Raw genomic sequence first — 22,386 nt, 5'->3', positions numbered from 1 at the left:
AGGCAGGCAGAGACCAGGGAAGGCCAGGGTGACTTAAAGAGGTGGCGGGGAGAGAGAGCATGATGTCTGTGAAGGGCCCAAGGGGCAGACTGGTCAGCAGTGGGACTGGACCAGTGGAACTGGACGGGGGGTCCAAGCCCAGCAGAGGGACCTGCGCAGGCAGCGTAAGGTGGGCCTTGGCTTAGCAAGGGACAGAGAACTCAGTCGTGGACGCTTGCCTGGGTGGGGCAGGGCTGCTCGGGGAAGAACAGCTTGGCGGTGGTCTGCAAACTGGATTGGATGTAGTTTCGGAATTGAAATTAGGAACAATGTGTTATTGTTTCCACAATGATTGAACGTGACATATTGAGGCCTGTGCTCCTTTTAGAACTGGTAAGAATAGGAACTGGAAGGGGAAGGACAGTGTCTAGGAGGAAGAAATGGTTAAGTCTGTTCTAAGACATAGATGGAGGAGAAGACTTTAAGACTCCAAGATGTGCCACATGGGGACGAGAAGATGGCAGGTCCCAATGACCAAAGTGAAAAGGACCGGGGCATAATGGGAACAGCTTTAGGGAAAGCAGGGTACCCACCAGACACCCAGAACCGGTGCTGAAGGCAGCCACGCAGTAGAGCAGCTATTGTCACGGTGGGGTGACCCACGGACCCTGAAACACTTCTCACCATCCCTGAGCACGAGTTACCCGCCATTCACAGGACAGAGGCAAACAGACTGCAGTCCAGCTCCATTCAGATTCCAAATATAAGTGGTTCAGTTAATGAGCCTTCACTGTGTCTCTCACCACCAAACAGCCATCAGAGCATTAGGCCATCAAAGTCAGCCCGGGCCTTTAATTTAATCACTCTTGCCTTAATCGATTCCTGTTGAGTGCTAAACACTGAGTGGCAGGAAGAGGCTGCCCCCTGGGCATAATTAGAATTTGAGATTCTGTAGCAGTCCCTGTCTGACTAGGAGGAAGTTGACCTCCCACCCCCAACCCTACCAGGAAAACAGAAAGGCCCCCAGGAAAGCCCATGGAGAGTCAGGACACAAGCCAAGGAAGTCCCAGCTCCTCTCTGAAGAAGTCAGCACTGGCAGGGGCTGGACATCACTTGAGGTGACACTATAGGCACCCCTCCCACTGTCCTGCCCCTGGCTTTGGGCTTCCTTTTCAAAGACAGGACAGACAAGGCCAGTAGAGGTTGGACCAGGCTGCCTGTCCATCTGTCCCCGGCAAGAGCCCTGCTGCGAGGAGCTCACCCCAAACCCAGTCAGCACGACGGGCTGGTGCTAAGGGAGGCAGGCGGTGGCAGCTGCACCGTTTCAGACATCGGGCTGCACTCAGCCCACGAGAGACGTCAGGTCAGGCTCACGACTGTGGCTCCAGGGGGCACAGCCCTCCGTGGGGCACCTGTCTTCCGAGAAGCTCACAGACACTCTCATGGGTTGTTTTATTTCAGTTCTGTGACTACCCTGTGAGGCCACACTGTACTCCTTCTGGTGGGGGGGAGATTGCATAACCCTCATTTTACAAATGGGAAAATAGAGGCACAGCCAATCTTATAGTACGCCCATCGACAGAAGACTTTGTTTTCACGGAGGTGTAATTGACATACCACGTTATCTCTGGAGGTCTGACTCCGCCACAAGTCCCTTCGTTGGTCAGAGGAAGGGCTGTGTTAAACTCAGGGCTTGGCAAACCCAAGCAGTGGGCAGCAGCAGAAACCCACGAAACAAGGGGATGGCCAGCTTCTGGAATGCAGTCTTGCCGGCAATAAATAATAAGGAGATCTTTTCTTAAAGATTTTTTATTTTTACCTTGGCCCAGATTGTCAATTTATAACATGGATCTCTTCCCCTACATTTCCCATCAGACATCAAACACTGGTTTATAATTATTTATAGCGCTTTAGTGACACTGAAAGGGATTTATTTCAATTTATTCCGTCTTTATTAACACTCTGCAGGGAGCAGTGCAGTCAGCACTCCCTGCGTCTGCTGAGAAGGGAGGGGCTGAAGCCCTCAAGGAGGAAGAACTAAACCCCCGGGGAAAGACACCAGAGGGCACGTTATCCCCAGGGGATTAACCCCAGGGAAAAGGTTAAATAGGTTTAAAGAAGGTTCAGGCGAGTTTGTGCTTCATCAGTCCACTGTTCAAGCCCATTTAGGGATGTTCTGTGAGATTCTTCCTTTCTAAGCAGGCCTCGGGGAGACAGCGGAGGCAGAGTCTGCGGGGGGGCTCAGTGGGGCCAGGGCAAAGCTTCCTGGTGTTCAGGAAGGGACAAGACAGAAAGTGGGCCACAGGAGGGCTGGTGACAACCCCAACAGCTGTTCCTGGGGATTCTCCACAATAGGCAGCTTGGAAAGGGGCAGGTCCGTATGAATCTACACCACAGTTACTACTGCGTCCCAACAGAGCAGGTCATATACAACTATTTTATTTGTATCTACAACTCTTCCTTGGCTTATTAACAAATTCTGATGCATCACCAATACCGAAGTTAAAGCTAACCCAACATAAAAAATTCAGATATGCAACAAATATAAGGTAGTGAATATTTACACTTAAATATATTTATACTTACATAAATACATATAATTTTAATATTTATATGCATATAAATATATGCCACATGATTATAATATTTATACACATATATATGTTAAACCAAGGAGATTCTTTGAATTGTAACCTTCTCTTAGGTTTTTAAGCATTTGGCTTTTGATGATTAATTATCCAATAAGCCTTTTGAGGGGAAGACCATGGGTGAGGGGTGAGGTAAGACAATGGTTTGGTGTCACTGTCCAATTAAGAACAATGAGAAATAAGCACCTTTGAATGACCTACAAATACGGCAGAACTGGATTTGACCCAGGACAATTCTGTTGACACATCATTTAAGACACTGGTTCTAACTCAAGGGGGAGAGCTGGCCTTCATCCCGGGGGAGGGCCACTGTTCCCTGGCTCCACGAATTGCTCCCTCCTTCCCAGTACTGCTTGTTGGCTGCAGATCACATGTAAGGGGATTATGGACCCAGGGGTCCTCTGATATCCTTGGTGTCGGGGCGGGGGCAGTGGGGAGGACACGAGGGTGAAAGTACATCCCTGGACTTTCTGTAGGACAACCTCAGAGTTAAGTCCCAAGACAGCATCACCCAGCTGTCCCCCGGCCAGAAGGAGAACTAGCAGCTGGGACCAGAGATAATTATGTCCCTTTTCTCTTTGCTGCTTGGTTTAGCAGTGGAGCAGACAGGACCAGAGGGACAGCCCTGAATGAGACATCATTATCAGCGGCTTCAGATTTCATTCTAACTAGCTGGTTTAAAACGGTTTTCAAAGTGTTAGACTTTGATCGGAAACCCCTTCACTTAGGGAAGTTGCTACACTAAGGGAATTGAATTTATTTTGAATCTTACAGTGGAAATGCCGCCATATCCCTTAAGCTGGGATTCTACATGAATGAATTGGAAGTGTTGCCCTGTCCGGAAAGACAGGAGAAGAAAGTCTTGGGGGTCCCCGCACTGGGCGGTCTCCTCCCTGGCACCATGTGAGGAGCAGGAATGAAGGACTGTGCGTATTCACGGCTGGGTCCACAGGGCCCAGTGCCCGCAGACTGGGTCTCCTCCTACCACAGCCAACCTTCTAGGTCCATCATACTAGTTACCATAGTCATAGAACGAAAGCCGATGAAACACAAGTATCAAATGAAAGATAAATTCTTAAAGTAATTTTTTACTGTCAAATGGGATGCCAAAGACCATTAAAAAATAGCACGACCTTATGGCCCTGGCTGGTATAGCTCAGTGGATTGTGTGTGGGCCTGTGAACCACATGATCGTAGTTCGATTCCCAGTCAGGGCGCATGCCTGGGTTGCAGGCCAGTTCCCAGGGGGGGACTCACAAGAGGCAACCATATATTGATAGTTCTCTCCTTCTCTCCTTCCCTTCCCCTCTAAAGATAATTAAATAAAATATTTAAAAAAATAGCACAACTTTAGAGGGGTTTTGCATGCAGATTACTCCTCGGTGTAGGCAATGTACTCCGAGCGTGGCTTAGGCAGAGAAGACAGGGAGTTCAACCTGCTGACCCACACAGCGAGAGAAGGCCGGGCCCTGTCCCAAGAGATGGGAGTATAAGTGTGCTTTCATCCAATTTAAGTTAAAGTGAAATGTTTAGAATACATATGTATCATTTTTCTGATTTTCTGATTTAATGACTTTTTAGAAACTGATGTATTATGACTCTCAGTCTTAGTTCATGAGTGAGAAGGCTTCTTAAGCTGAATTGATTAATCAGATATGACTCTGCTTATCGGAATCTTGAAGTTCCCTGTAGAATTTGCTTTATTTAACATTTTCTTTTTTTTTCAATTTTTTTATTTAATTATTTTTCAAGTATAGTTTTCTATTACTCCCATCCCATCCCACCCCCCATCCTCCCCCCTCCCTCCTAACATTTTCTACTTACTCTCAGCTGTCTACCATCAAACCTGCTTGCCAGTTTACCAGCTTCAACACTCTGCTTAATTATTTCCTTTGCAAAAACCTCTCCTCCACCCTCTTCTGTTTCTCCCACTATTTCTCAGATCCCGTTGGTGCTCACTCGGTAGTCAATGAGTAAACCAGTAAGATCTCTAAACCTGAGGTCTCCGCTCCACATAGGGCAGGAGGGGAGGTGCTTCGGCTTGGGTGGTTTGGAGAGGACATAGTCTGTTCCCGGCGTGGAGCAGATTTCGGGAAGGAAGAGGACAGAAGCAGGGACAACAGATGATAAGTCGCTCTGTGCTCCTGTGGCAAGAGTTCCGTGTGTACATTTAAACACGGGTGTGTGCGATTTCCAGGGGGTGCACTTCCACCCAGACAACAACGCCGGTCCCAGGGGAGCCGGGCAGCTGCCTGCTTCTTCCATCTCAATCCCTGCTCAGTGTGAGAATGTACTTGATACAACTGATTCCATCCCCAACCAAGGTCCATAGATGCCTTTGCACACTTATCCAATCACAAGTGTGGATCCAGAGGTTGCTGCTGATAAGGCCTTTACTGAGCAGTTACTACAAGCCAGGTCCTGGGCTAAGCACTGGGTCACCCCAATTAAATCCCACAGCAGCCATGGGAGAGGTACTGCCATACCCCAAGTTACAGACGATGAAAAACTCCGAAAGGCTAACTAACATGGCTTAGGTCCCACAGGGAGGCAGGGAGTCAGGATTTACACCTAAGAGGCCTGATCTGAGCCCACGCCCTGAACTACTAGGACAAACCGAATGCCTCTGTCTTTCATTGCTTGACCTGCACCAGGTATCTAGGAAAAAGCATGGGCTGCCCTCAAAGCACTCACAAACCTCCCTGTGCAGCTGAGGCACAAAATACATTTCTTGGGGTTAATTCTGTAGTGCCCCTGACTGGGACATACACAGAGCCTGCTGAAATAGCAACAGAGCAAAAAAAAAAAAAAAAAAAGATAATCCACCTGAAAGTCATTCGAGTTGGCATTTTGTGGAAGCCAATTCTAGCTGCACACCTAGAGAATGTTTCCTAATCAAAGAACCCCAAAAGCTCAACTACCATCCTAGGCTGGCCTCGCACACTCAGGTTGGGGCCATCTGTACAGGAAAGGAAGCTGGCAGAAGTAGCAAGAGAGTGGCACCTGGAGACAGGAAAATCATTCTTGGACAGCTACCCCTCTGGCAAGGTGATGGGGCAGGACTGGCTCGGATGGCACACGTCCTATCACCTGCACAGGTGCCTGGGGGAGGCCCCTGAGCTTGCAGGAGTGGCAGTGAGTCCTGCACACGGAGGATTCCAGGCAGGCCCTCAACACCACAGTGTAATGGAATATTTATGGCAGAGCCTGGGCCCCAGGAAGGAAGATGAGCCTCCAGGCCCACCTTTACCAAGGGTGACCTGAGGTTGTGCACGAGGTCCTTCCTGTGCAACTCAGCTACCCCCAGGCTCTGAACTGGGTCATTGGCAGGTGCCAACGCTTCAATCTTTCTGAGGGGTGGACCCTAAGATGAGAATCTCTGATGTCCCTGAACTTCAATGACTTGACCCTGACCATAGCTGAGTCTATATGCCTTGATCCCTCAGTCTCAATTTCCAGCCTTCTCTGAGCCCATCGAACCCAGGTGCTCCTTCGTGTAACAGAGTGATCCTGAAGTCCCGGATTTAGGGGGAGAGGTTTAAGGTCCTGGGATAGTTTCTCTGTTTTATAAACAGAGGCACAGAGGTTAAGGGTCAGGGCCAGATCAGAGCTTTAGGCTGTGCTCCAATTACAGACTCTTGCTCAAGTTTACTTGTGAGTCAGTGGCTCTGGAATGAGAATATTCCACTGGGTCAATGTTATAGACTGTGCTTGGGTTTGAAGTCTAGCCCACAAAGGCCTGGTAAGCCTATGAGTTCGCCGAGGGGGAGGGGGCCAGTGTCAGACACCCAGTGCCAACACTCAGTGGCTGTGTGACCTTCAGTGAGTCACTAAGCTCTCTGGGCTTCAGGTTCCCCGTGAGTAGCACAGAGATGATAACAGCACCTGCTACATGTAAGGGGTTGTTGGGAGGAGTAAATAAAGTACAGTAATTTCTGGGGAGCACTTAGAGCAGCGCCGTCTGAGAGATGCTCCAGGAATGTAAGCTACCATGAAGGCAAACAGCACCTGGGTGACAAGGTTTCTACAGCAGGGCTCTCACCCCTGGCACTAGCGACATTTGGGGTGGACCATTCTTTGAGGTGGGGGGGGGAGTCCAGTGCCGTGTAGTTCCATTAGCAGCACCCCTGACGTCTTACCCACCAGAGGCCAGGGGCATCCTCCCCCAGGTGTGAAAATAAAAAAACGTCCCTGGACATCTCACTGGTTTACAGAAAAACAGCGGCGCGTCCCAGGCGAACCCTGGGCTCCTCCCCCTGCTGCGGCCCAGGTGGTCGGTCTTCCCTTCCCCTCACCCGGGGAGGCGGCCCCTCCCTAAGCCAGCTCCAAGTCACTAGGGGAAGCATCTGGGGTGACCAATTAGGAGTCACCGGGGTGGGCATTTCTGGGAGGGGCTGGGGGGGTCTCTGAAGTGGGAAGATGAAAGAAGCAGGGTGGGAGGAAGTGAAGGGGACAGAGGCAAACGGGGTTTCCCACCTCTGTCCCTCTGACCTCCGGGCACAGGGAGCACAGCAGCTCCCAAGGGGACAGGGCAGGGTCTCCCTCCTCCTGGTGTGAAGCGTGGTTTCTCCCCTCTCCTCTCTTCTTTGGTGACCAGGCCGTGGGGCCGTAAGCAGCCCGTGCTGCAGGGGGAAGGCTGGAGGTCCGGGGAAGCCGGGGAGGGGAGGGTGTGGGGGCACAGGGAGGGGCACAGGCGGCTTTCTGGGTGTCATTTGTGTACAGGGTCGGGGGACAAACGCGATTGAATTGTCCCCAAACCTTCCTGATGCCATGATCTTGAATAAATCCCTCTTTCCATTCTGCTTTTTCTTCCTTACCTATAGACCTATATTTTCCCATTTTATCCATTTGTTTGTTAAATAAGTACGGGCGGAAATGCCTACTATATGGTGAGAAGTTTATGAAGCCCCTAGGAGTGTTTTTTATTTGTTTTTTAGGCTTCTTTTTCAAAGTGGGCATGAGGAAGAGGCTAATTAAATAGAAGGCACAATCTAGTTGGAAAACAACCGTGTGTTCAACCAGAAAACTGACACATTCACACCCACAGCTATGGAGCCCCTTACACCATAGACAAATGCTAAGGGAAGGCGGAATAAAACGCAATTTCTAAAAGTTTCCGCAAATGGCCTTCATGAACTGATGTTAAAAGGGCAGAAGAAAATTCCAACCTAAACAAAAAGCACCGCGATCCTATTCCATCCACAGGCAGGCACTGACCTCAAAGGGCATGCGGGTCAAAGGGCATGTTCAGTAGAAGGGGCTCTTTTCCAAATGTTGTAAGTCCGACCCTCCCTCAAAGAAATGGATTCTAAGTTTTCTTCTTGCAATCTGTGGGAGTAATCCATTTCTTTCAGCCCCTCAGGGGAGGGGCGTTGGATACTAGAAACCACTGGAGAGCCCACCCTCCCATGACCAGCGTGTGCAGATGAAGTCCACGTGAGGTTAGGGCTACACATCACAGACTGCCACTCATTCAAAAGAACAGCAAAGTCAACAAACCCCTCCCCCAAATCGTCCAAAGGCAAAACCCAAAGAGTCAAGCCAGGTTACTGCAGCAAACACAACCTGTTACAGAAAGCAAACGCTGGTCAAGGAATTGACTAACTTCTGGAGTCAATGGGGGTGTGTGGGTGTCTGCAGTGGGGAGTATGCATGTGCTCAATTCATTTGTTCAGAGGAAAGGTTTGTAGGTAGGGCAATGCATAAGTAATTCTTACGTGGTAAACACAAGCAGCCTCATAAAAGGTAAAATAATGCCTTAACTGATTATGGTAGGAAAGATATTTCTCACACTGTTGTAGGTCCTCGGGTCAATTGGAGAGACAGGGATCAGATAAAACTCAATGCCTCCTGCTGAGCCTAAGCGTCCGGCGCCTGCAGGGGCAGATCAGGCAGTCTGGACCAACTGGGCTTGTAGTTACAGGTTCCTGAGCGCCCGAGGCCGAGCGGGGTCTACTGGGACCTAAACAGTCCCCACATGCTGGGGATTCCGAGACAGGACCTTTCCCGAGGCACCTCGGCAGGCTCAGCGCTCCACCGTCTGCATGTGGGCGCAAACGCTGCATCCCTCCAGATCCCAGAGCGCAGAGCCAGGCATGGAATTTCTCCATCCAAATACAAAGGATCCCCGGCTCCGTACCGGGATCCTCGATTGACAGCCCCCAGGCCTTGTGAACCCAAGTGCCCCACCAAACAGATTTCAAAATGGGGCGAAATCAGGGACATGTGGACTGCATTTGGTTCTGGGCATTGGGCTAAATACACTCCCCCCAACCTACAGGAGGTGACCTCTCTGCCTGTGGACCGTTCCAGGCCACGGGCGTCAGGAGACCCTGTCTGGAACCAGAATCTCACGCCCAGCTCCGGGCCAATGTGGGATGTCAAGGAAAGGGAGAAGCAGCTCGAATGGATCCTTGAGTCTCCCGCAACCTGCCTGCAGCAGGTCCAGGGAAGTGGGGGCAAGGCCGGGGTTGGGGGGCGTCGCAGGGCCGCGGCTCTGATCGCCTACAGTGTCCAGGGCTGTCAAACTAATTTTCACCAGAGGCCACATCAGCCTCGTGGTTGTCTTCAGAGGGCCGAATGTAATGTCAACTCCTTAACAGTTAACGAGTAGTTACATTTATACAGTCCTAAAATTATTTCTGCCCTTTGAAGACAACCGCAAGGCTGATGGGGCCCCCAGTGAAAATGAGTTTGACACCCCTGACCTGCACCATTGTCGGGAAGGTTCACCCTGGCCCAGAGTGGACTTTTAGATCCTGAGCTGAGCCATTCCCCGGACATACAATCAATATGCGCGGTCCAGGGGATGAGTTAGCCCCTAAAATGCTCTCTGCGCTCCGCGCCAATTTTCAGCGATAGAATTAACAGAAAGCAGCGCAGACCCAGCTCATCACAGGAGGGCAAGCCAGGGGTCTGTAGCCACCCTTCCCTCCTCATTCCCAGTTTGAAGGGCGGCAGTGAACTCCGGCTCTTAAGTGAAAATGCCGCCGGCTTCTGAAACAGTACTTGGCCACAAATATCTCAGGGAGATGTATCTGGGTGGCCGTAGCCCCGGAAAGCCAGGTAGGAAGAGCCACCGGCTGGAGTTTGGGGCTTCCCAGCGGAGTCCCCCAGGGGGCGCGGCTCCTCCTACCTCCAAGGTACTTAATCTCTGCTTGTAAGGGGCATGGCCACGCCCAAAGGCCATTCTCAAGACGCGGGGTTTCCAAGGCAACCACCCCTCTGCGCCCATGTCCTAGTCTGCTGGGGGTAGTGGAGGAGGAATGGGTGTGGCTCGGAGCATCAGAAGAAAATTTACGCCCCTTCCTCCCATTTTGCCGCTTCAAGAAGCAACAGGGCACGAAGCAGGGAGAGGCTCCGCCTGCGAGCCCCCAGTCCTCTACCTCCCAAGGGTCGCTGGTGCCCTCAAAGGGCAGACTGGTGGGGCGTGGCCACCAGGACGCTCAGTGTGTGGGGTGGGACGTAGTCCCTTGGCAGACACCAGCGCAGTGCTCGGAGACCTGGAATCCCACCCCTTCAGCCGAGGATGCTTCCTGGCGCGCGGCCTGGCTCCGGGAGGGGGCCGCTCAGTGTCACACCCGTTTCACGCATGACTCTAGGGCCGTGATTCGGGTTCATCGACCCCAGAAAACCCTGAGATCTAACAAAGGATTCAGAAATGAGGGGCGAAACACGGGTGGAAGAGTGGGGGTCTTGGTTAAACACCCTCATAGAATACAAGGCAAAATACCAGGCCGGCATTGCAGATTACGTTAGCCCTACAAACAAAGCAGTGAGCCCTCAGGAAGATCCTAGGTGGACGCTCCCAGGGCTCAACCCTGTAGCAGCAAAACGCCAAGATTTCAGCGCCGATTGTCCCCTACCCCCACCCCACCCCCTTAATAACAGCCCCGCCTTGTGCTCCAAAGCCCAGTCTCCCGGCTTGGCATGGCACCCTAAAGACGTGACACACCGCAAAAAGATGGCATCTCGCGTTCGGAGGGGAAAAAAAGCGGGGGTGGGAGTGGGAGGAGGCACAGCCTACTCTCCCCCTCCTCGCCCACCCGGGTCCACACCCACTGCCGCAGTGAGGGGCGAGCCCTGCGCGCCAGCACCGCGCCTCCGGCAGGGAGCGCACAAGCCGGACGCCCTGCGCAGAGCGAAGAGAAAGGGGCCCGCCCGAAGTGCACCTGCAGCCCCCGCGCCAGTCTGCGGCTGTCAGCACCTGCGAGCAGGGATCGGCCACTGCTGAGACCTTCCACATCTCAGGCCAGGTGATCCCTGCCTTCCCGAACCTCCACATTGGCATCCACGCACTACCTTCTCTCGGGCACGGCGCTGCTCGCGTCTGGGTGCCAGGCGCGCGCAGGGGGAAGGGCAACTGGAGTGACAGTGCCTGGACCCCTCCCCATCTCCCCGATTCCACTCCCAGCCCCCAAATGTCCCCTGCGGGTTTCTGAAGGAGGAGAACGGGGGTGGGGGATGGACCACCACCTTAAATCAGGGGCAGCAAAAGCCCCATTGGAATAGCTACCGGGGAGGTGAAGGGAGGGGCAGGCAGGGAGTCATGTCTTCTAGAACCCGATCCATACCTTCCTTAGGGCTGATGGCAAACTGGGACAGAGAAAATGGATTACAGGTTCGGTTTTGGGGGTCGTCATTGGATCCCCCACACATAGACATACATGCCCACTGCGGCAAAAGGCGGCGATCGACAGTGCATGGCAGCCCCCTCCCCCAGGTCACCGCCATCTGTGCCCCACCCTGTGGGCACAACCTCTGCCCGTGTCCTCACGAAGAGGGTCGTGTGGAACCTCCAGCACACATCTGTGCACACACATACACACACGCATGTGTGCATCCCTTGCATGGATCCCTTTCCAAGCCCCCCAAGACCCACCCCAGAATGCAGAGAGCGCAGGCAGTGCCCCCCCGCCGTTGCCTCTCACCAATGCCCACCTCATGAAAGCGGTCTCTGAGGTGGGGGGCCGAGGGGTGGCAGTCTGCGGGCGCATAGGGCGTGCGGGGAGGCACATTTCAGAGCCTTGCGCTTACCTGATAGTCGACAGAGGGCGAAGACAGTAGAGGAAAGCAGAGGAGTAAGTGTCTGTGGTGGCGGTGGCGTGGCGGCGGCAGTGGCGGCGGCTGAAGGTGGGCGGTGGCGGCGGTGCTGCTGCCGGTGCCGAAGCTGGTGCCGGAGCGGGTGGGTGGCGGAGACGGCGAGCGCGCGCCAGTGAGAGAGAGAGAGCGCTCCCGAGACCGGCGGGCGGCGCAAGCGCGAGCAGCAGGAGCGCGAGCCTCCCCAGCAGAGAGGCGGACAGCGAGGCCTCCGCGGTCGTTTTTCCTCCTGCCACCAGTGGGCACACGAGAGCGCCCCACACTCAGCTACCTCCCGCCTCCCCGCTCGCTCCTCCCGCGAGCTTCTCCTCCCTGCCTGCCTTTTCCCACCCCTAGGCTCGGGCCGCCACGCTGACCGCGGAGCGCAAGCGCGTTCTGTGGCGCACGCGCAGCTGGGTCTCCTCCCACGGCTGGAGCCTTTGTTTTAGCTGAGGGGTCGCCTCCCTGGGGAGGGAGGCTTGGTTGCCTGCTGGTAGGGAAGATGGTGGGTGTCCTTCCCCCAGATCTGCTGTTCTTTTCTTTCTCGTCCTCCTGGGGTGATGTCCTGTCTCAGAAAGGTCTTGGGCGAATTTCCACATGGCGGCTCCTCCATCCGTCCACCGGGACCTTAAAGCCATCCCTGGGTTCAGCCTGCTCTCAGTGGCAGGCACGCTGACCCTTTCCCGAGTCTCCCAAATTGGTCTCCTTGTTGGAGATCAGTTTCCTCGGGCCTGCTTCCTTTAAGCCTGCTTTCTTTCCACCTTTTGGTGGTGGTGTTGTTGTTATTGACCAAGGTCAATGCTTTCCTTAGCAAATCCTCTTAAAAGAGACTAATTCAGTTGTAATATAGTAGTGTTTTTTTAACAAAGAATATTCGAATCTATTATTAATCTAAGTGTCCCGAGAATAAAATCTTAAATTAGACGAAGGCTCGAATGGCGCTAGTCACATTATAAAGCATTTTCACATACACAGCTATTTTTTCTCATATGTTGGCCCACCATTATACTGTAAGTAGAGCTTGAGACTTGAATTCCTAAGTGCCCATTGAAGATTCTCACCTGGATAACACACCTCAGACGGATCAGAAGCTTTCATTTTCCCAGTCATCTAGTTACCAGTTTCCCTCTGTCAAGAAAGAGACCACAGGCCCAAAATGGAGTCACTTGTGCTAAGCTGCTTCACCGAAACTAAAAGTTAATACCTGACCTAATTGTAGTTTCAGCCTCTCCCAGGAGTGGAATTTTAAACTACCAACCAGTCTGGAATTTCCTGATCAACACTAATAAGGTAATCTGCCTAATAAGACCCTTGCCACCATCCCCACCAAAGAAAGGTGCCCTGTACCTGGAAGAATTCTTTCTTTTGATAATAACTTTCTTGTTCTGCCCAGTTTCGGTCTATAGAAACCTTCCATTTTGTATAAATTCTCAGTGCTCCTCTTTACTTGCTAGATGGGATACTGCCTGATTCATGAACCACTCAACAAAGCCAATTAGATCTTTGAAATTTACTCCATGGAATTTTGCTCTTTAACAGGCCTTACCTCGGTCCCCCTGATATCTAATTTAAGCCCTGCCTGGGAAGGCTTTATAGGTATGGGGGTTTGGAGACAACCATCTTGTCCAAGGGGGATGGGAACTTGTCTTGAAGCTTTAATTTGTCTAGGCCTTATATTCTTTAAAAAAAATACGTAGGTTATAGATTAATACAAAAGTCAGGTTATTAAAAATGATTTATTCACATGAGTTTAACTACTATGTTATTATTGGGAGCACTGGGTGGATGATGGAGATGGGGCAAATTTCTTTTTTGGGAGAGGAGCAAATTTCTAAAGCCATAGGTTCTGAGTCTCTGGAATTGACCTTTTTGTTGTTGCTCTAATGGCCACCATCTTTCATTAAGTTAAAGACCCTTACCTTGCTTCTGGACATGTAGTGACCTCACTGGTCTCCCTGTTCCTCTATATATCAGCCCACCCTGAACCCCCTAGTCTGATCACTCTTCAGAAGCAAGCATTTAATCCTGCCACTCTCTTGCTCTAAGATAGCTACAGGTTTCTAACTGACCCCTAAGTGAAGTTAAACTCCTCAGCCTTCAACTCCTCAGTATTCAACACCCAGATCCCCACCCTACCCCAGCCCCTCAGCAGAGCCCCTGTCCACTCCAGTTTTCCCCCTCATCTATCTACTCTATGGCTAACTTAGCTTATTTGACTGGAATTCTTCTCCACCTCTACTCTGGGGTTTTCCTCTGTTTACAAAGTCCTTGCTTCTCCATGCACCTATCCTACCTAAACTTTGAACCCTAGGTTACATTTTATCAAAACCTAGTCACCCCAACTGCAAGGGATGTTTTCAAGCTCTAGGAGGAGATGAGCAGTTACTCATCTTCTCTCAAAAGTGGAGAGGGGGTTAATATTAATCTTGTTTTATTGCTTTACATTTCATTGTTGTCCCCAGTGTCTCCTTACCCCCTTTCCTGTGTGGGCATCATGTGTCCTCTTCTGTTACCGTATGATCGGGACTGCCCACACCCCACTCCTCCACTGATATTGGGCCTGGTCATGTGACGGTCTTTGGCAATTAGAACCGATGAATGTGATACAGATTTGTCCCTGCAGAAGCTTTAAGAGGCATTGCAAGTTTCTGCCACTTTGACTTGTCTCCTCCACCAACCAGAATGGCATGTTCTGAGGCTGAGACTCCAGAGTGAAAAACACAAGAAGTACATTTAACACGCATAACATGAGCAATAAATAGACATTTACTGAGTGAGTCACTGAAATTTTGAGGGTTGTTTGTTATCACAGCAAAGCTGACTGATAAAAGGGATGAAGTAATAGATATGTGTGTGTATATATATATATTAAGTAACTTGTATATATACACACATATATCTTTTAAAAATACATTTTATATAGTATCGTGAAGTTTTTAAAAAAGATTTTATTTATTTATTTTTAGAGAAAGAGGAAGGGAGGGAAAAAGAGAAGGAGAGAAACATCAATGTGTGATTGCCTTTTTTTTTTTTTTTTTTTTTGTGATTGCCTTTTTAAGGCCCCTTATTTGGAGACCTGGCCCGCAACCCAGGCACGTGCCCTGACTGGGAAATGAACTAGCGACCCTTTGGATTTCAGGCCTGCACTCAATCCACTGAACTATACCAGCCAGGGCTAGTATTGTGAAGTTTCTTACACAGTTTCTCACAAATAGTGGGCATTCATTAAATGATAAATAGTAGTTATTTATTTCCTATCACCACCAATCTTTTTGCTACACACAGTTTTATTTCTATATGTAAAATAAACTTTAACAGTAAAATTAACACCGTTCCCCATTGAAATTTCTCATTTTCATTCCTTTAAGACACAGGACAATGAGAACTGCCTGGGACCTGGTGCCACTGTGGTCTCCTGATACTAATGATCCCATCTGCCTACATTAGATGGAGGTAATGACAAACAATCTTAAGCAGATCCATTGTTTAACTATATGTAATATTGAGTCGAGTGTTCATTCCGCATAATTTCGTCACTAGAGGTAGCCAATGGCTCGCTAACTCAAGCCAGGAAAACACATCGCCTCCCGTTTTTCCTGCTCCTCCCTCTTGCTGAAATAGAAGTCTCCTGGCCAACTCAGCACACCATGCCCACCATACAGAAACACAGAAGGTAGAGCGCCATAGGGAAAGAACTGAGTGAGCTTTCAGAAGCGTTGGGTCTAATCTTAGCCATCCTGTGTGATATCAGACAAATTCATTAATTTCTCTGGACTTCAATTTTTTTAAATATAAGTTTTCCCAGGCTGGATTAGAAATAAGATCTGGATACCTATAAAATTTATACATGTCCAAACAAAAAAGAATACACGGGTATGGAAACCAAGGGTTCCCAGTTCTGGAGGTCAGGAGTCCAAAATGAATGTCATTGAGCTACACTCATGGGGCATTAGCAGGGCTGTGTTCCTCCCTAAGGCTTCGAGGGAGAACCTGCGTCCTTGCCTGTTCCAGCTTCTGGGTGTGGCCTGCGTTCCTTGGTTTGTGGCCCCTGGCCAGCAATCACATTACTCCAGCCTCGGCTTCTGTCGTCACAGCTTCTTCTCTGACTGACACTCCTGCCTCCTGGTTTCAGTTCTAATCCTGTGATGACACTGGGCCTGCCCAGATAATCCGGGGTACTCTCCCCAGTTCAAGATTCTTAGTTTCATCACAGCTTCCAAGTGCATTTTGCCACATAAAATTCCAGTATTCACAGGTTCCAGAGATTAGGACAGGGTCATCTTTGGTGGGGGCATTATTCTGCTTACCACAGAAAGACATGGTGACCACAGGGCACAGACCTCTCAGGGAAGAGGGCCTAGGGTAGCCCCACACCTAACGGCTGGCCCCAGTGGGCAGATAAACTTTCAACATGGGGCACCTCTGACGGTCCGTTTTGGCTGCAGAGATCCCCATGCGGTTGGCCGAGGCTGGTGTTGGCCCTGCATCACAGCTTGATGTCCTTTGCACAACCCTGCTTTCTTCCTCTCCCTTCCACAGCTATCTGTCCCAGGGACCCTACTTAAATACCTTGCACGCTACACTCTGCCTCAGAATCCGCTTCCCAGAGAACCAGTCTCTATCTTCATGAGTGTGTTAAATAATAAAATCTAGCAGTAGGTGTAATAACTTTCCTAATTTCAAATAGGAGTAAGTATAAGTGACATTTTCAGATATCTGTAACACATGTACTATGATGTGAAAATATCTATTAATGACAAAGTCACAGGTACTATCAATACTGTACTCATCACCAAAATGCTACATCCCAATAGAGGTTGTAACGTAAAGATGAACACTACCTCCTCTTTCTCTATAGCAGAAGTTTAATAAGCCCATGGAACTGAATGAAGTAAAGGCTACAATGAAATGAAATGAACATTTCCTTAATGCTGGATCAATTAGTCTTAGGTTCAACTGTGTGACAAAAATGCAAAGCAGCTGTGGTTTAAACAAGACAGAATTTTATTTTTCCAGAAATAGGGATCAAGGGCTATTTGAGGGGCTCCGAGAGCTTGGTGGAGCCCATATCCATCTCTTTGATTTCTAGGTCATCCTTAGCTTGCTGCCTCGTAGTCTAAAGTGGCTGCTTTAGCTCCTGGCAACACATCCCCAGAGGGAGGAAGAGATCACGAAGTCCTTTAAGGACAATTCCTGGAAACTACTCTTGACGTTCTTGCTAACATCCTATTGGCCAGAATTTACACATGGCCCTGCATAGTTGCCAGTGAGACTGGGAAATGTAGTCTTTGTTTCAGAGGACTTTGTGACCAGCTAAGTACTAGCTACAGGGGGAGAAGAAGGTGTCGAGTAGTAGCCACAATAATGCTAAGAAGCCATCTCCTTTGGTCATTTCTCCCAGCTACAAATGAGCATCCCATTCTTTCTCTTTGAAATATTTTCCTGAAAACGCTTTTTATAACAATGTATTTTCTAGTGAGACAGGTGACACCCCGACAGCCAACATTTCTATATTTTCAATTATAGTCAGAGGTCCAGATTCACAGCATACTTAGCCTCAAATGTGTTTGTTCTGCCCACTCATCTGCTAGGTAGAATGCTGTAATGAGTCCCCTATAGTCCTCTCTTGAAGCCAACATAGAGAAATATCAATATAATACAATTAAATTAGGAAGTGTGAATTAGCATTACAGACAAGTCTTCACTATAGAAAAGAAACCATCACCACAATGGCCTAAATGTCAGTTGCCCTTCTGCAGTTGAAATATGAGCTGATTGACATGCAAGTTCACGAACACCTTAATTATATGCAGCGAGGCAGACCCATGCCTGGATTCCTCCTGACTTAACTCCCATAATCATTGTCTAGGCTCACGTTCTTCCTTCTGTCTTTGTATTTCCTGAATGCCTCCCTCCCACCTCTGCTGCCCTCTCCTGCCCTGGTTGTTCCATCGCCCCTTGTCTAGGTTTCCTGGGTTCCAGCAAGAAGCAGGATGAACTGCAGGGGAGGGTTTCGGTTACACATGACTCAGCAGCGGAGCTCTGTCGTCAAAAAAGGAAGGATGATCCCGGGGCCCAGAAATAGGAACGGGACATAATGNCCTGACTTAACTCCCATAATCATTGTCTAGGCTCACGTTCTTCCTTCTGTCTTTGTATTTCCTGAATGCCTCCCTCCCACCTCTGCTGCCCTCTCCTGCCCTGGTTGTTCCATCGCCCCTTGTCTAGGTTTCCTGGGTTCCAGCAAGAAGCAGGATGAACTGCAGGGGAGGGTTTCGGTTACACATGACTCAGCAGCGGAGCTCTGTTGTCAAAAAAGGAAGGATGATCCCGGGGCCCAGAAATAGGAACAGGGCATAATGGGCCCATAAGGTCATCCTCTCCTTATATTTGGCTTTGCCCGAACGCTGTGGACATCCGCACCTAGAGGAGTGTCCGATCATTTGGGGAGTGCTCAGAGGGGAGCCCTCCGCCCCAGAACTTGAAGGAGCTGAGCAGAAATCATTTTGCCCAGACCCCGTCATCTGTTGCAAAACCCCCCTTTGAGGAAGGCGTGGTCAGGATTCAGAAGGCGGACTGTAAGGTGCACGCAATGACTGTTTTGCACCGTTGTGTGGTGCATTTGGAAGTTGCCAAGAGAGTAAATCCCGAAAAGTTCTCATCATGAGAAAAAATTGTAACTACATGAAGTGATGGATGTTAACTAAGTTTATTGTGGTAGTCATTTCAAAATATATGTATGTCCAGTCCTTGACTTTATTGTTTACAAGCTGTTTTTTGTTCAGAGTAAATGTCATTATCATTTTTTTTAAAATAACACTAAGTTCTAATGACTGTCACCAGTGTTCTGATTTTTTTTTAAATCAGAGAAGTGGGTTTATGCTTTCAACAAACATTTAAGTGCCTCCTCTGTGCAGGGAATACAATGGTCACCAAAACCTCAAGGTGCTCACAGGATTGTAATTGACTTATTAATTGAAACTGATCCTACGTACTTGGGTTTAGTCAATCTGAAAAGGCTACACATCGTATGATTCTAACTTGATGACATTCTGGAAAAGGCAGTACTATGAAGACAGTAGAAGGTCAGGGGTTGGGGGGATTGGGGAAGGGGCGGCGCAGAGGACTTTTAGGGCAGTGACACTCTTCTCTGTGTTACGTGTGTTCCGTGGGGTGGTAAATACGTGCCGGTATATATTTGTCAGAACCCACGGAATGTGCACCATCAGGAATGAGTGCTGTGACCCGTGGACTGGAGAGGACAGCAATGTGTGTGTGCAGGTTCACAGACTGTGACGGAGGAGCCGCTCTGGGCTGGCTGTTGGGTGGACACCGTTGTGAGGGGGCGGGTGGGGGTCACAGGAACTCTGTGTCCTTTCTGCTCAGGTTTACTGTGAAGCTAAAACTACTCTGAAAAGGAAAGTCCATCTTTTGGGAGGTAGGTTGGGGGAATAGGTGAAAAAGGTGAGGGGATTAAGAAGTATGAACTGATAATTACAGAACAGTCACGGGGACATAAAATACAGCACAGGGGATATGATCAATCAATACTATAACTGTGTGTGGTGTCGGATGGGTGCGAGATTTATGGGGATGATCACTTAGTGAGTTCTATAATGTCTAATCACTGGGGTGTACATTGGAAACTAACACAATATTGTATGTCAACTGTAATTGAAAAATAAAAATAAAATAAAAAAATACAAACAGTAAAAAAGTAAAGCCAATCTTTTAAAAATTAAATTAAAGAAATTAGGAAAATGTAAAAAAAAAATCTAGCATTAGCTATCCCCTGGGCAGTGTGTAGCATACATTCGTTAAAAATCAAATTCTGAGTAACAGATTAGCCTCTTTAATGATCAAGGAAAACCTCCAGTGAAGTTAGTGGGTCAGCTGGGAGACTGAATTATGAAGGAACTGTGTTCTGTGACTTTTCTCCCCCTAGATTGGAGACTAGCCATGTTTTCAAATATTAAAATCTAGTAGTCCCGTGTCTGCAATTCCAAATAGGTAATTGCCCTGAAAGGGTCCCTGGGATTTAGCAGCTCATGGAGTTTATCACTGTCCTGGAGAATTTGAAGCACCAGGCTGCCCAGACTGTTCTGGTCACACACTGTTGGGCAAAGCTTGCCGCGTTTGGGTCCACACCTGGCCAGCCCAAGACGCCATTGTTTCCTGCCGTTCCCTTCATAAACCAATACAGACAGTGCCCATGCTGGTGGCTGACCGCACCTCTGGGGCTCTGAGGCGCTTGGCTCCAGTCAGAATGACCACTGTAGAGTCTGGCTCCCCTGCCATCAGAGAGTGAGGCACAAGTCACCCTCTGACAGGCTGTTCTAGAATGTTCTAGAGTGGGCTGCTGTGAACACTGCTTTGGTACAGTGCAGCTTTATGTGAGTTCCCAGATCTTTAGTCTTAATTCATAGATAGCTCTAAATTCACGCATGCCTTTCTCCTGCGTTCCAGGAAAAATCAAAATGGAAAGAATCAGGATATTGATTAGAGTGGTCATCAGCAGCCCTGAGAATTTAGGGGTTCGTAATGAACACTTCTTTTTTTAATTCTCACCCGAGGATGTGTTTATTGATTTGAGAGAGAGAGAGAGGAGAGAGAGAAACATTGATCAGTTGCCTTCCCCAGGTGCCTGACAGGGGCTCGAACCCACAACCTCGGTGTGTGCTTAGACTGAGAATCAAACCTGAAACCTTTTGGTTTATGAGATGATGCTCCTACCAACTGAGCCACTGGGCCGGAGCCATACTTAACATTTTTGAGATACTGATGATCCTTATTATCCACAACTTCATATTTGTGAATTTGTCTACTTCCTAATGTGTATTTATAACCCCCAGATCTATTTTTATTTTTAAAAGATTTTAATTATTTATTTTTAGAGAGAGGGGAAGGGGGTATAAAGAGAGGGAGAGAAACATTGATGTATGAGAGAAACGTTGATCAGTTGCCTCCCCTGTGCACCCCAACCAGGACCAAACCCACAACCCTGTGCCCTGACTGGGGATGGAACTGGTGCTCTTTCCCTTTGCGGGACGATGCCCAACCAACTGAGCCACACTAGTCAGGGCTGTAACCACCCCCATCAATACTTGTGGCACTTTTGCAATCATTCATGGGTATGTGCAGAGTGGGAAAAAAATTTGATTGGTCCAAGCGTGCACCTTCCCAATGGAAGTCAGACAAGGCAGCCCTCCGTCGTCTTGTTTCAGCTCTCGCACTGTGCACAGATGTCCTTTTCGTGGTCTATTTAGTGCCGTGCTTTGCATTGTGGGGCATTTGGTTGGTGATTTTGTTGTTTTAAATGGCTGTATGACATTTGTAAGCACAAGAAGGCTGTGACATGCCTCACGGAGAAAATGTGTGTGTTGGATAAGCATCATTCAGATCCAAGCCACAGGACTGTTGGCCGTGAGCTCAACCCGAATGAATCAATGGTATGTACCAAACACGGTGTTTAAAAACAGAAACACACATAAAACAAGGTTATATATCATCTGGTTGATGAAAATGTGACCAGAGGCTTTCAGGAATGTAAGCTTGTATTTCCGCCAGGAGCCATGGTTTACTCTTCTCGCGTTCAGTGTTCGTGGGGACTTCATAGAACAGAACTAATGTGACTAATGGGAATGGGAGTAATGGGAACCATAGTTTGGTAGTGAGGGACAGAGACTTAGGGCAGAGGTCCTTGGCCCGGCACACTTGGCCCTGGTCAGCCAGCTTGGTCTTATTCCTCACCCTTTTCTTTGCTATTTTCTGACCACATTATGTTCTTTATAGGTCAGTGAGCCTCTAGACTCTCTCTTACTTTTGTGCCTTTCATCAGCCTGGATCATTCTCTCACTGCTGCCTGAATAACTCCTATTTTGTCTTTCAAGACTTAGCTCTGATGACCCCTTCTTGGAAGACATCTCCTGAGGCCCCGTTTTCAGGGCTAGGTGTTGCCCTGGGGGACCCCACTTGCCACACTAGAGTGTGTTGCCCTGGAAGGCCTAGACTGTCTTTTATTTGCCTCTGTACCCTCAGCCCAAACATAGTGCTTGACACATAGTAGGTACTTCATGAATAGCTGATGAGTGGCTGGCAGACTGGATGGATAAAAGAACAACCTGATGAATATTTTTGAGAAACAGGTGCTAACTGTGGAATATAGCACAGCCCAGTGTAGGAGACCGTTCTGTGTGGCATGGGCCCAGCTCCCAGTGGAAAGCAAGGTCTGATGCACAGGACCCACGCCCATGGATAGGTTCTCCCGTGGGGAATCAGGCCTGCAATATACCTAGACTGCTATGCTTTTGCTAAAACTCCCTCACCCTGAGTTGAAGCAGCAAACATTTACTGTAACGTAACTTCCTAAAATCCATGCTAAACCTTCCAAGGACAAGTGTAACTGGTTCAACCACTTTTCCTTTTTCATTTGCAAATATCCTTTTTCTGTAATGTGATTAGTGGCATTGGTTCCTTTGTTTTCTGTAAAAGGTAAACACCTAAAGCGAACCTGTGCATAGTAAATGAGGACTGTCATGTGGTACACACAGAAAAAGAAATAAAGGCCTGTCATGGTGAAGGCTGAGGCTTTTTCTCCCCTTGAGAGAAAAGCCACGTTGTCCCTTTTCCTCCACAGGACTGGGTAGTCCATGTGAATTTCTCATGTCTCATCCATAGTGTG

The 22,386-nt window shown here is 49.0% G+C and overlaps 1 protein-coding gene across 15 annotated transcripts in view; it reads right to left on the bottom strand.

The window, feature by feature from the left end:
• The window catches only part of MAPT (microtubule associated protein tau), a 91,208-nt gene extending 79,245 nt beyond the window's left edge, over window positions 1–11,963 (bottom strand). For 4 of the 15 annotated variants that reach the window (XM_037070385.1, XM_037070387.1, XM_037070389.1 and 1 more), the window contains exon 1: window positions 11,664–11,950. The gene's annotated coding sequence lies outside the window, so the exon portion shown is untranslated. Of the gene's footprint in view, window positions 1–11,663 lie in introns of all 15 variants that reach the window. The other 11 variants (XM_037070376.1, XM_037070379.1, XM_037070378.1 and 8 more) reach the window with 7 other exon arrangements.
• Window positions 11,964–22,386: the final 10,423 nt, after the last annotated feature.

This window comes from Sturnira hondurensis, unplaced genomic scaffold, assembly GCF_014824575.4.
Source record: "Sturnira hondurensis isolate 20B ecotype Veracruz unplaced genomic scaffold, ASM1482457v3 Scaffold0018728, whole genome shotgun sequence".
In the NCBI taxonomy this organism is placed as follows: Eukaryota; Metazoa; Chordata; class Mammalia; order Chiroptera; family Phyllostomidae; genus Sturnira; species Sturnira hondurensis.
This window is presented reverse-complemented; position numbering and strand designations above follow the sequence as displayed.